General features: G+C 42.1%; 1 protein-coding gene and 1 non-coding gene across 7 annotated transcripts in view; one reads left to right on the top strand and one right to left on the bottom strand.

Moving 5' to 3' along the window:
* PLCB4 (phospholipase C beta 4) overlaps positions 1 to 13239 on the bottom strand; it is a 395438-nt gene that overhangs the window by 310750 nt on the left and 71449 nt on the right. The window lies entirely within an intron of this gene.
* Positions 5689 to 5792, top strand: LOC123815451. Its single transcript, XR_006785108.1, has one exon. It is a non-coding gene; the product is annotated as a U6 spliceosomal RNA (small nuclear RNA).

Genomic DNA, 13239 nt, shown 5'->3' with positions numbered 1-13239 from the left:
AGGATTATTAGGGTAACAACACACACCAACAAAAGTCTCCTTCTACTGTTAACACATCTAAATTTTGGGTCAAGGCATTAGCTTACAATCCCAAATGTAGCACAACTGCTAGTTATGATTCAATCTCCATTCTTGGCGTCACCAGTAATACAGTCTCAAATGGGCTCTACTAAAGACTACATTGCCATGCGGTGTTGGTGGTATATTGGTGAGCATAGCTGCCTTCCAAGACTACATTGCCAGGCTCTCTTGCAGCTAGGTATGGCCATGGTACCCAGCACTGGACAATGAAGTACAAACAGAACTGTTACATGGAACTCCCAGGAAGGCTGCAGAAACTGAAGGAGCTGCCTCAACCAAGAGGGTGCCTTTATTCTAATTCCTTTCCATTGTACATCTGGACTATGACATGATGACCTAAATTAACTGGCCCCTAAGTAACCCCAAAAATATAAGTTACATGATTAGGATGGTAGGACAGAAAGATAGAAACCTGGGCTCCTGACTATACCATGAAATCATAGAATGCCTGACTCTGAGTTTCTTTTCCATGAATTTCCATCTTGTTTAAGTCAGTATTATCTTTTCACATTTTTCTGTTATAAACAGTCGACACTAATCCTAATAATACAACAAATAGGGCTACTCAGAACATACTTTTAGGAATCCCTGACCTTTCAGCTTCCTAGACATCTCATTAGTACCATAAACCCAGTTTTGAAATTTTTTTTCTTCAGAAAAGCAGGCATCACCTTTATTTAGAAATAAAGAAACAGTGACCTAATTTGCTGTTCTCCACTAACAATAATGAACATGCACTTACCTAAACACCCTCCTTGTTCATGACGCTTCGACTGAGTGAATTCTACCTTTGTGCTTATGCCCCATCTCCCTCATTGTATCATTCAGTGAATGAAAATGTACCTGCTTTCCTATTTTGACTCTCCCTTGAAACTCCTCTTTAAATACCCAGTTATAAAGAAATTTATTTGTTTAGGCTTTTTCCTCACAGAAATCCAGAAATTAAATCGCTTTGCCAACACTGCCAGGAAAACAAATCATTTGTGTTGTGGCTGAGCCATAAGGCTCACATCATAAACACAAGCAGAGCCTGCACAGCTTTGCTGTCACAAAGCCATTTGGGAGAAGATTTTCATGGCAGCAGCTGCAATGTTTCTACCAAAACAACACCTACACTTTGCTAGAGCTATTTTCAGAGAAGAAGGTTTCCCCTACTGCTATTTAAATTGTTAAACTGTGTAGTTAAAAGCATAGGCTCACAGGAGTCTGAGGCTGCAGCCCCATCTGGAGAACATAGCAGCCACTTCTTGGCTGGAGGACCTCAGGCAGATCACTTACCTTCACTGACCTCAGGGCCTCACCATAAATGGGAATATCAGCACCTCAGAGAGGTGTCCTGAGAATTGAACAGCTAATGCATGCTTAGCACCGTGGCTACATGACAGGTGCTCCGCAAATAAAAACTATATTAATTCTTACCAAATTTGATGTGAAATACCGTGAATATCATGGAAAATAATGACATAAGAACCTACGGGTACGCTGTATTTAAAAATGTCATATGTGCGTTAATATAAAAATACAATTGTGCTTAATAGTCTATACGTAGAAGCAACAGAAACTTATTTACCCACAGACTGCTTATGCTACTTTTTCTCCACTCTCTGTGACAGGTTATGAACAGGAAGTCAGGAAAAGCTCTCTGAATAGCTGAACTAGACATCATAAAGCCTATTTACTTGAACATCTATACTGAATCCTTTAATAATGGTAACTAATTTTGGTAGCATTCACTAAGAACTAGGCACCAAGTGACCCACTTCTCATGGGAAACTGTTGTGAACTCTGATGTGGTGACCAGATCCTACTTCAGGGCTGAAGAACTTACTCCTTTGATCTTGCAAGTGCTTTGGGCAGAATGAGCAAAACAGAAATGGAAGTCTGACAACTATGAGATTAAAGAAACCACACCCATCCAGACTGGTAGGAGAGGCAGAGATGTGGAATGGGCTGGCCCCACTCCATGTGTGGTAGGTAAAAATTTGGGAGGTTATCCCGGGACTAAGGAGTCCCAGCCCCACACTAGACCCCTCAGCCCAGGGTTCCAGTGCCAAGAACATAAGTCCCCATAACTTCTGGCTACAGAAACCAATGGGGATTGAGTCAGTGGAACTTCTGGAGTCCCAAGCAGTTCCCCTTAAAGAATCCACACACAGACTTACTCAGACTTACTCCCTCTGAGCACCAGCCCAGGGTAGCAGCTTGGAAGGCACCAGTGGCATACAAGGAAGAACTGAAGTGTCTGGCAATGCAGTGGGAGCTGGCAGACAGTTTTCTCCCAGACAGAAAGGCAATCAGAGGCCACTGTCCCTTTTCTGAGCTCTTGCCACACACAGCCACAGAGCCAGCAGGCAGTTACCTTATTAGAAACTCCATCCAACTGGCTGATGCTGTTTGCCCCACCCTCGAGATCCCCTGAGACTCCATCCCACCCAACTTATGGGCCCACCCAAACTGTTAACCATGACTTTTCCATATGAATGGCTGATCTTGGCTCATGCTTCATAACTTCCTCAATCATATCAAATAAGCCAGAAATGGCCTCAGTGAGTCCCTAGCCCCTGTACCTCTTGCTAAGTGGCCCCAGGCTTGGAAAAAGCAGCAGCCAGCCTAGATTCACAGCTTGGCTTTGCCTGGAAACCTCCAAGGTCAGCACAGGTAGCAGCCACCTCAGATTGCTTTACAGCTCCTGGAAGGTGGCCCTGGGCAGAACACAGGTTCTGTGAGACTCAGCAAACCCCAGAGCCTGCAAACCAAGGAGACAGCTACATATCACGTGGGAGCACTACCACCCTGCTGCTGCACAGCTGATCCTCTATAGAGAGGGGACACTGGTGGTCTGTGGTCACAGGCAGACCTTGCAGCTGACTGGCCTGGATAAATCCCTCCCATTGACCTGCCATCAGTAATCAAGGCTCAATTACAAGAGGAAGGTGTACTCAGCTCATATGGAAGGCACAGCTCAGGTACTCAGCTTGAAAGATAGGGAAGGCTGTTCACTGAATCCTATAGGACACCTACTAAATCAAGTCACACTACCAAGATAGGGAGTCACAGCAGTTCTACCTAATACATGGAAATAAATACAGGGAGACTGCCAAAATGAGGAGATAAAGAAACATGGCCAAAATGGAAGAACAGACCAAAACTCCAAAAAAAGAATTAAACAAAATGGAGATAAGCAATCTATCAAATGCAGAGTTCAAAACACTGGTTATCAGGATGCTCAAGGAACTTAGTGAGGACCTCAACAGCATAAAAAAGATCCAATCAGAAACAAAGGATACACTAAGTGAAACAAAGAACAACTTACAGGGAATCAACAGTAAAGTGGATGAAGCCAAGAATCAAATCAATGGTCTGGAACATAAGGAAGCAAAAAACAACCAACCAGAACAACAAAAAGGAAAAAGAATCCAAAAATCATGAAGATAGTGTAAGCAGCCTCTGCGACAACTTCAAGCATTCCAACATTCACATCATAGGGGTGCCAGAAGAAGAGGAGAAAGAACAAGAAATTGGAAATCTATCTGAAAAAATAGTGAAAGAAAACTTCCCTAATTTGATGAAGGAAATAGACATGCAAGTCCAGGAAGCACAGAGAGTCCCAAACAAGATGGATGCAAACAGACCCATGACAAGACACATCATAATTAAAATGCCAAAGGTTAAAGATAAACTCTTAAAAGCAGCAACAGAAAAGCAGATAGTTACCTACAGGGGAGTTCCCATTAGACTGTCAACTGATTTCTTAAAAGAAACTTTGCAGGCTAGAAGGAATTGGCAAGAAATATTCAAAGTCATGAAAAGCAGGGATTTATAGCCAAGACTGCTCTACCCAGCAAAGATATCATTTGAATCAAAGGGCAGATAAAGAGCTTCCTAGGCAAGAAGGAACTAAAGGAGCTCATCATGACCAAACCATTATTATATGAAATGTTAAAGAAACTTATTTAAGAAAAAGAAGATGAAAATATGAACAATGAAATGGCAAAAAACACAAATCTATCAACAATTGAATCTAAAAGACAAACTAAGCAAACAAGAAGTACAGAGACAGAATCATGAATACAGAGAGTGGTTTTTTTTTTTAATGAGTGCCTGATGGGAGAGGGATATGGGGAAATGGGTGAAGAGGTGAGGGGAATAAGAAGTGCCAATAGGTAGTTACAAAATAGTCATGGGGCTGTAAAATACAGTATAGGAAATGGAGTAGCCAAAGAACTTATATGCATGACCTACTGACATGAACAATGGTGTGGGGGTTGCCTGAGGGGGTGGGGGTGCTGGGTGGAGGGAGGCAAAGGGGAAAAAACTGGAACAACTGTAATAGCATAATCAATCAAATATAATTAAAAGGAAAAAAAAGAAACTTGCCCAAAGCCACACAGCCAATGAGCGGAGTGACTAGGACCAGGACCCAGGCATTCTGATGCCAGAGCTCAAACTCTAAATCACTCTGCTCTACTACTGCTCAGTCAAGTTTGCATTTTTATGTCCAATAAAATAAACTGAGTTACCTGGCTATTGTCCTCACAATAGACTGCAAAAAACAAATTAGAGGGAGAAAAAGATTTGTTATCAAAGATAATCAGCAAACAGAAGTTACTCTAAATCTTTCAAACCAAGGGACTAGTTACTGAGTGATGGATGGCTGAGCGGCCATAGAGGGAACAGGGAGGCAGCCCACAGACTAGCAACCTTGGAAAGCTAGTCTGCCTAGGCAGGAGGGATAAGGGAAGAAAGTGATGTTATCAGAGCAAGAGACCGGGGCCAAGAAACAAGAGTAGAACAACGGCACAGGCTGCTATGGAGAAAGGAGAAGTCACGTGGGAGCAGAAGCTATGGAAGAAACAAACAGCTCCTCCTAAAGATACCAAAAAAAGCAGGGAGAGGCAGGGAGAGATGCCCTTGGGTCTCCCCTGGATCACCAAATGGCAAGGAAGCCTGGGAATATAGTTTCCTACAACACAGATCTAAGAACAGGTCTGCAAATGAGCACCACAAAGATACGGCTGCTCAACTGACAATACAGAAACACTCCAAAAATAAAAAACAAGATTAAAAAGGCAGATTTGTCAAAACTTAGTTTAATGTCAAGTAGTCCTACACACTCCAGCAGTCCCTAAACAAACAATAACAAAAATAACAATGCCTTTTACTTACATGGTTCTTCACAAAGCACATTGCTGTAGTATGGCTCAATTCAATAACTGATGTCTACAAAGACGAGGCTAAGAAGTTTTCATTATTCTCTGTTTAGTTAATCAGGGAGATATGTTGTGTTCTAGAAATATTCCCACCATAAAATTAATGAGTTTATTTGATAGAGTTTAGTAGAATTTTATAATCAAAATTTTACTCACGTAGAATAAAGTGTTCCCCACCAATGTCGTCTAAATAAGGTGTTAATGTAGCTGTGATTCTGGAAGGCCAGATCTGCTGTCACAATTTTACCTGCTGTTTGACAAAGTAGGAGCCAGAACACAAATTCTTGCCCTCTTCTCAGAAGCCCTTTGTGGCAAAAATTCTTGGAGGTAGGTAGGGAGGGGACAGATGAGAGAAAAACTCAAAAAACAAAAATGTATTACCAGGAATCTCCAATCAGTGCTGGCTTCTGCAGCACACATACTAAAACTGGAAAGACACAAAGATTAGCCTGGCCCCTGTGCAAGGATGACATGTAAATTCAAGATGCCTTCCATTATTTTGCTTTCCTTTTCTAATGTCCATAGGTACATAACAAAGGCTCTGATGAGCGGAATCACTCATTTTACCCAACTGAGGGCACTTCCTGCTTCAACCCCATCCCCAACTCTTCCTCACAAAAAAGGGGGAAAAAGGATCTCCAGTCAGCATATTCGACAACCACTCAATGTTTTGCCCTTCCAAAGACATCTAACAACCTTTTCAAAGTTATTAACACTATAGTTACACCAGAAGGAATGTGTTTCGTTCACATACAAAGATTGTGAATATATGTCAGGCTTTTCTATGCCCCCACCTCAACAAAGCTTCTTTGAAGTAATTAAAATCCAGATGGCTTGAATTCAAGGATTAGCTTTGTTTCTTGCTAGCTGTGTGGATTCAGACTGGCCAATTAACCTCTCTGGGCTTCTGTTTACTCATTTCCAACAGATGTCCACAATCCTTTCAGCCCTGAAATAATACTATAGAAAGATAAGAAAAGTCCTGTTCAGAACTAGATGAACTCTCTCTCACTCAACATCCCCAGACATCTATTTGAGAGACTGCTTATCAGAATTAAATGTACAGTCTGTGGCCATTGTACAAAGAAAAGTTTGACCTCATTCCTACCGAGTTGATTGCAATCTCACCCAGCAATTTTCAAGTTGGGTTCCAAGGTAGTCTGGCTGAGACCTATTCTTCTCCGTCCCTGGGTCTACACCCTCTGCCATGCAATCTCATAGTGCCCTACAACTCTGGGACTGGCCATGAGACTTCCTTTGGCCAATGATATATTACCAACACGACACAAGCGAACACTTTTAAAGTTCTTGTACCATGGGGTTTACCCTCATTCTTGCTCCTTTGTCATGGCCAGCAGAAATGCTAAACTAGCACTTGAGAATGAGAGACATGTATAGCAGAGACCAGTCACCCCAGTCTTCCTAGCTAAAGCCAACAGCCAGCTGAGCCCCCAGGCATGTGAGTAAACCCAACTAAGATCAGAGGAGCTGTCTTCCCAAGTCACAGCTCTGACCACAGACCCGTCAGTGAGATCAACTGAAATCAGCCAAACCCAGATCAAGATCAGCTGAACACCCCCAAACTTGTAAGTTAAATAAGTTTTTAAAATTGTAGTCACTGAGGTTTTGTGGATGCTTGTTACACAGCATTACTGTGGCAATAGATAAGTGGTGCACATCCCTTGGAACATAGCCCTGAGCCAGACTATAACAACTATTTCCAGAACAAAAATCCCTTAGTGATGAAACAAGTCTGTGGCACGCTACATGTCTTAAATTTATCTTGGAGGTCCCACAACACACTTTATTGCTTTTTAAGGCTCTAAGAAGTCCCACAGTAAAGAAATCTATTTAACTTCATCTAACTCATGTTTTCCCCAACTTCTTTTACCAAAGACTCCCAAGCATGATTCACACTAATCAAACTCCCCTCCAGCCTTAGCCTTAGATCCCAAGTTTGGTGAAGCCTCTACCCAAACCTCTTGCTAGTTAGGCCATGTATCTCATGGTATCTTCCAAGATAGTTCATGGGCCCTTCAAAAATAAACAAAACAAAAACCTTAAAAGTATTCTGAAATCACAAAAGCTCATATTATTTAGAACCAAGGCCTAACTAGAAATGAAGGGAAATGTCCCACAAGTATCTGAAAGCTATACATAGCCTTAGTCTAATTTCATCTTTCTCAGGTCTTAAAACTTTAACAAAACCTAATGCTGACTTTGCCACTGCCCCCTTAACATTCTTCACAGGCTCCCACAGTGCCATCTTCTTATGATGGTTCACAAGCTGTTGATCATCAGGGCCCTGAATGCTTATCTGTTTCCTCTCCTACCACTTTTTATACCCATCACAAGTATAATGCTACCCATGCTGATGTACAGCCAGTTCCATCAAATGGGCCATGAGCTAGTGCTCTAAACTCTCCAGTGTTCAGTCATCTTTCAGGTAAACTTGAATTATGTAGCTTTGAAATAATGTAATATGAAAGCATTAATATGATTTCACATTAATTTTAATCCATGTTAAAATTCTACAAAAACTATGCCCTGGTTGGTGTACCTCAATGGACTGAGTGCCGGCCTGCAAACCAAAGGGTGGCTGGTTTGATTCCCAGTCAGGGCACATGCCTGAGTTGCAGGCCAGGTCCCCAGTAGGGGGTGTGCGAAAAGCAACCACACATTGATGTTCCTCTCCCTCTCTGTCCTTTATCCTCTCTCTAAAAATAAATAAATAAATAAATAAAATCTTAAAAAATCATTTTACAAAAACTACAGTTTCAAAGTTGGCTGTGTGGAGTGAACTCTAAACTCTCTTTAAAGATTGGCCACAGGGTGGCGCCATTTTAGTGGCTTAAGGGAAATACCCACTGTATTCTGTCAGAATTATTCTTGAATTATGGGAGTTCTGAATTTGTCAGGACTTCAGAAACAACCCTCACATATGTATGTGTTCAGCCTGTTCTCTAAGCTTTAATTTTATTGGACTGTGTGGTGTTTACTCTGCTAGAAACTCCAATCATCCCCACACAGGAGACCAAACACACAGAATTCTTCCAGCTAACTCCATCTGTCATGGGTGAGTGGACACAGCACTTCGTCCTGGAGACCTTCCCTGAAATCCCCCCAACCGGGCTACAAGATCTTTCTGTGACAGAAGTGACCTATTTTAACATTTTTTCACTGTAAAATGCCTATTATTTGGTCTCCTTTATGGGCAAGGGATCCTAGCTTATTCCATCCCAAATTCAGAGCCCAATATAATACCTGGTTCATAGCAGATGGTCAATGAATATCAGATGGGTTTGTGGGTGGGTGAGTGGGTGGATGGATAGATGGGGAAATGGCCAAGCAGGATGGGCAACTGAATACAACATGACTGATTTTTGTGCTATATTCTCTCCTTACCCTCTCTCCACCCAACCCTTAGAAAAGATAGTTACAAACATTAGACAACAGTAGAAGAAAAAACACAAGGAAAAAATAAAGTCTTGATAATCATATCAGCTGGATACGAGTGATCATTATCAGTTTAGAATTAACATAGACCCACATTTTTTGAAGTGAAAGCACTTGTCAAAAATATAAAAGACACTGAGGAAAAGAAGTAGGACACAGTAGTGTCTTTCTTTTGCTAATCACAGAAAATCACAAAAATGTAGGAAGGGTTTTCTTCAGAGCTCCATGGGGTCAGATTTCCTGCCTCCCATCACAAAATTCACTGGAGAATTTTTTTTTTTCTCATTTGCTTTCACCCTGGACACCAAGTTCACTACCCTGGTTACCCCATGAGTTGTCTTCTTTAATGCAGATAAAATAAGTACAAACCCAGATAAGACACTTTAAAACCAGAAAGGCCTTGCCTCTGATATTTTTTCTCACATGCCTTTTGACCACAGATCAAACACCCAGTATACCTCTGGCACTTTCAGGCAAAGCTAGGAAAGTCCGTGTGCCGTTGCTGTAAACACCCTGCCAGCTGACCCATGCCACAGCCTCAGGGAACGTCACATGGATGACTTTTTGGCTCTGCGTGTGTTTAGCCTTGCTCTCTAGGCTTTAATTTTATTTGAACTTTCTTTTGATCCCTTAGACACTATATTTGACAACAAGGGCTGTACAGTATTTTCACAAGCTAGAAAAATCTGAAACAATTTTTATGGATGGTTTTAACCCTGAAGTTAGGAAAAGGCATAATCTGCTGCTTTTTTTTTTAGGTGCTATACCTCCCTACTTTCTGAACTCCGTAAAAAAGCCCCACCTAAAACCATAAACAAGAACCTGGCCACTTGGGTGTGTCACCCACAAACCACATCAATGGTGGCAGCAGAGAACACTGCAGTTGGTTCTCCCAAGTCTCAACCCCAAAGAAGTGGTATCAGCCCAGATTCTTGCAGCAGCTCTGTCCTTCAGAAGCTTGTTAAACTTTCAAGAATTCATTTCTGCTTCCTACAGCCTGTTCTTCTGCATGCCTTCTTACAAGACATCTGCATCCCCTGGGAAGAGATAAGTGACACCAAATAAAACAAAAAGCAAACTTCAGGGGGATTTCTCAAGTAAATGCTCCCAAATAAAGAGTAATTTCTTCACTTTATTCTCCCCTTTCTCTCACTAAGACCTCTACAAAGCTAAATTCCTCAAGCTTACTTACTTACAAAAAGCACCCACCAGGGAAGCACATCAAGATCCCTTTTTCAGAAGGGAGCCCTGACAGCTATTTCCCAAGGCCATCACCACCAGGACTCCTACAAGGCATAACGGAATCCACCCCATGCTTCTTGCCAGGGCTATTCCGTAATTGGCCATGAACAGTTACAGTCGGCCCCAGCAGTTTTTACAGCCTGTATAGTACAATCTTCTAAAACAACAGCTGAGAGTTCAAGGGCTAAATTTTTAAATAGCACTCAATTAATAATCATAGTAATAATGAAAGAACTGCCAAACTGCTATGCGAATTCTGAAGCGCAAAGTGGAAGCTCAGGTAAATGAACAAAAACTCCTCTTCCATACCACCCCCCTATCACTTATAAATGTCCCATTTACCAATGGAAATTTCTGGAACTTAAGAATGCGAAATGTGAGCACGTACTATTTCAAGTTCTATGCACTTATTCAACATTTATTCATTGCTGACTATCCCTGGATATAAAGTTAAATATTACTGACAGCTGATCTCAAGGAAGTTACAGTTTCACTCAAAAAGAAGCTTTTCATGCAATTCACTCCATAAATAATTACTGAGTACTTGGCACTGTTCCAGGCACAGAGGATAGGAAGTGAACAACCAGACAGAAATCCCTGCTGTCACAGAATTTACATCCCAGAGGGCTTCTCCGAAAACACCTAAGTTAGTAAACGGTCTGAACACTAGACAATACTAAGAGCTATAAAAGAAAAAAGGCTAAAGTAGGGAAGGGCCAGGAGTATAAGACAGGGGAATGGCGATGTTCAACAGGAGCTAAAGGAAGTCCTCAATTGGCAGAGATTTGAAGGAGGTCAGAGAACAAGTCCTGCAGACACTGGGAGCAGAAGCTTTCCAGGCAAAGGGGAAACATGCAGAGGCCCTGGGGGAGGAGTGCCCAGTGTGACGAGGAGCAGCAGATGTCAAGGGTGGCCAGCGGCAGTGCACAAGGGCGAGCAGTAACAGGTGAAGTCAGAGATAAAGAGGAAGGGATGGTGCCAGGCCCCACAGACCCTTGTAAAAGCTTCTGCTCTGAATAAGATGGGAAGCCACTCTAGGCTAGAAGCAGAGACACATGATCTGACTGACATTAAAAGGATTGCTTGGGCTGCTCTGTTAAGGATAGACCCTTGGTGGGCTAGGATAGAAGCAGGGAGAACAGCCAGAATCCAGGAGAAGGATGGTGACTGGATCAGGGGCAACAATGAAGGTAATATGAAAATACAAACCATTGAAATTTGAGATCTGTTTTGAATGTAGAACAAGTAGAATTTACTGCAGTGGATGTCAGTATTTGCAGGTAGAGTTTCGTTTTTTAATTTTCTCACTTAAAATGCCCAGTAAAGCTCCAAATTTGTGTTCATTGGGCTTATTTAATCCAACAGCTTCTGATGATATACTAATTTACATCTCCAGCCTTTATCTTCCAACAGACGCCCCAATTATCTGCCACTGCTTCTGAGATATTTCATTCCTCTGGTTCACTCAACCTGAGCATGACCATCCATCCCCAACCTTGGTTTTGGTTACCATGTAACTAATATGCCATTCACTCAGGTTCAATGTCCCTCTGTTTCTTGCTTCTCCATCTTCCCCACTGTAAATCCAGACATAAAACTCTACCCATTCTTCCTCTGAACCCTATTTTGTACACTTATCTCCCTCTCATTTCAACTGCCTCCCCTCGGGAGCCAACCATGACAATCACTCAGGCGATCTCACTGGCTCCAACCTCACCATCAAAACCACCTGCCAACTGCCATCAAAATAATGTCCTGGAAACACAGGTTGTATGATGTGACTCCCCCTGTTTTCAGGCATTCAGTCCTTACACCATGGCCTCCAAGGGTCTCACACAATGACTTGTCATAGCCCTCCACTCCCTAAACTCTCATCCCTACCCCTCAGGCAGTCACTGCCTCTGCAGTCTCTCACTTTACCTTTCACACCTGGTGCTTTCCCAGCCGACAAAGGCCCCTATCTCTCCCCTCTGTGCACCTTTCCTGAATCTACTTACCCACACAGACTCAGCTCAAATCCTGTCCCCTCTTATACAAACACCCTTGACTACTCCAACCCCTCTTCAGATATGACTATGGCCCTCTTTATCTGACCTTTCATTAGGACCTCCTGTCACAGGTGTACGCCATTATTTTCCAGGTAGATATAAACTTCAAGGTCATACACCAACTTCATTTTTACACTCTTCATTCAGACTAATATTCAAAACATATTTACTGAGTTAAACTATTTCAGTTAAACTAAATGAAACCTACTGCTTTTCATCTTAATTTTAATTTCTGAAAGTGGGGAACTGAAAAACCCTAAAATTCAAGGGATATAGATTTTTGAATAAAACAATCTCGGTCATTTCTTATTCTATCTTTCTGTTTCTCTTCTGCCGTTTTGATTCCTCCACTAACTTTGCTTTAAGATAGTGTGTCCCAGGAGAACTGGACAAAAAGTTATTGCTAGGGTTATCTCAAGAAGATCATGCTGACAGACACATCACATACGAAACTGTAATCTAACTGCTCTTTGCTTTACAGTCAAACAAGACACTGGCTTTGTGGGAGAGTCAACAGGAATGGAATGGGTACTTCTAGCCCAAAGTCACAAAGTTTGACCATCTCTGGGACCTCTGGGTATACATCTGCGGCCACATGATGGGAGAAGAAAAAGGAAGAAGGAAGAAGGAAGAAATAGAAGAAATTGTTGGCTTTTACTTGGTCATTCATAGTCTCTCTCCAGGCAGGAGTTCCTGCTACATGTCAGAAATTACCACGCAGCCTCCACCCATATGTTCTTAATGGTAAGACTTCACTGACTCACAAATGAGAGAAATAATTTCTCTCCCTGAGAAATTATGTCCCTCTTGTCCATAAAACAGGCTACTTTTAACTTCTCAAGATAAAATCCTCCCCCCTTGATCCTTACTGATCAAGGCAACTACCTCCAATGTTTAATTCATGCAAACAAATACTTGCCAGCACCTACCATGGGCCATGCACAGCCACTGCCACCTGAAGAACACTGACACATTTCTCTGCCTTCTAGAACTGCAGTGGGAGGTGGATAGCAACCAGGGAGCCAGGCAGGTATAAAATTACAAATGATGATTAGTGTGATGAAGGACAAGAAGATGGAACAGGGGATACACTTAACCCAAAGTGTTCCATGCTCCCCTACAGAAGCGATACTTGAGCTAAGATCTCAAGAGTAAGTTGTAAGTTCAATGACATATGGTGAGAGAAAAGAGAGCCTTCTTGC

This window comes from Phyllostomus hastatus, unplaced genomic scaffold (genome assembly GCF_019186645.2).
Source record: "Phyllostomus hastatus isolate PE091 unplaced genomic scaffold, TTU_PhHast_1.1 phas_contig_17, whole genome shotgun sequence".
Lineage (NCBI taxonomy): Eukaryota > Metazoa > Chordata > Mammalia > Chiroptera > Phyllostomidae > Phyllostomus > Phyllostomus hastatus.
This window is presented reverse-complemented; position numbering and strand designations above follow the sequence as displayed.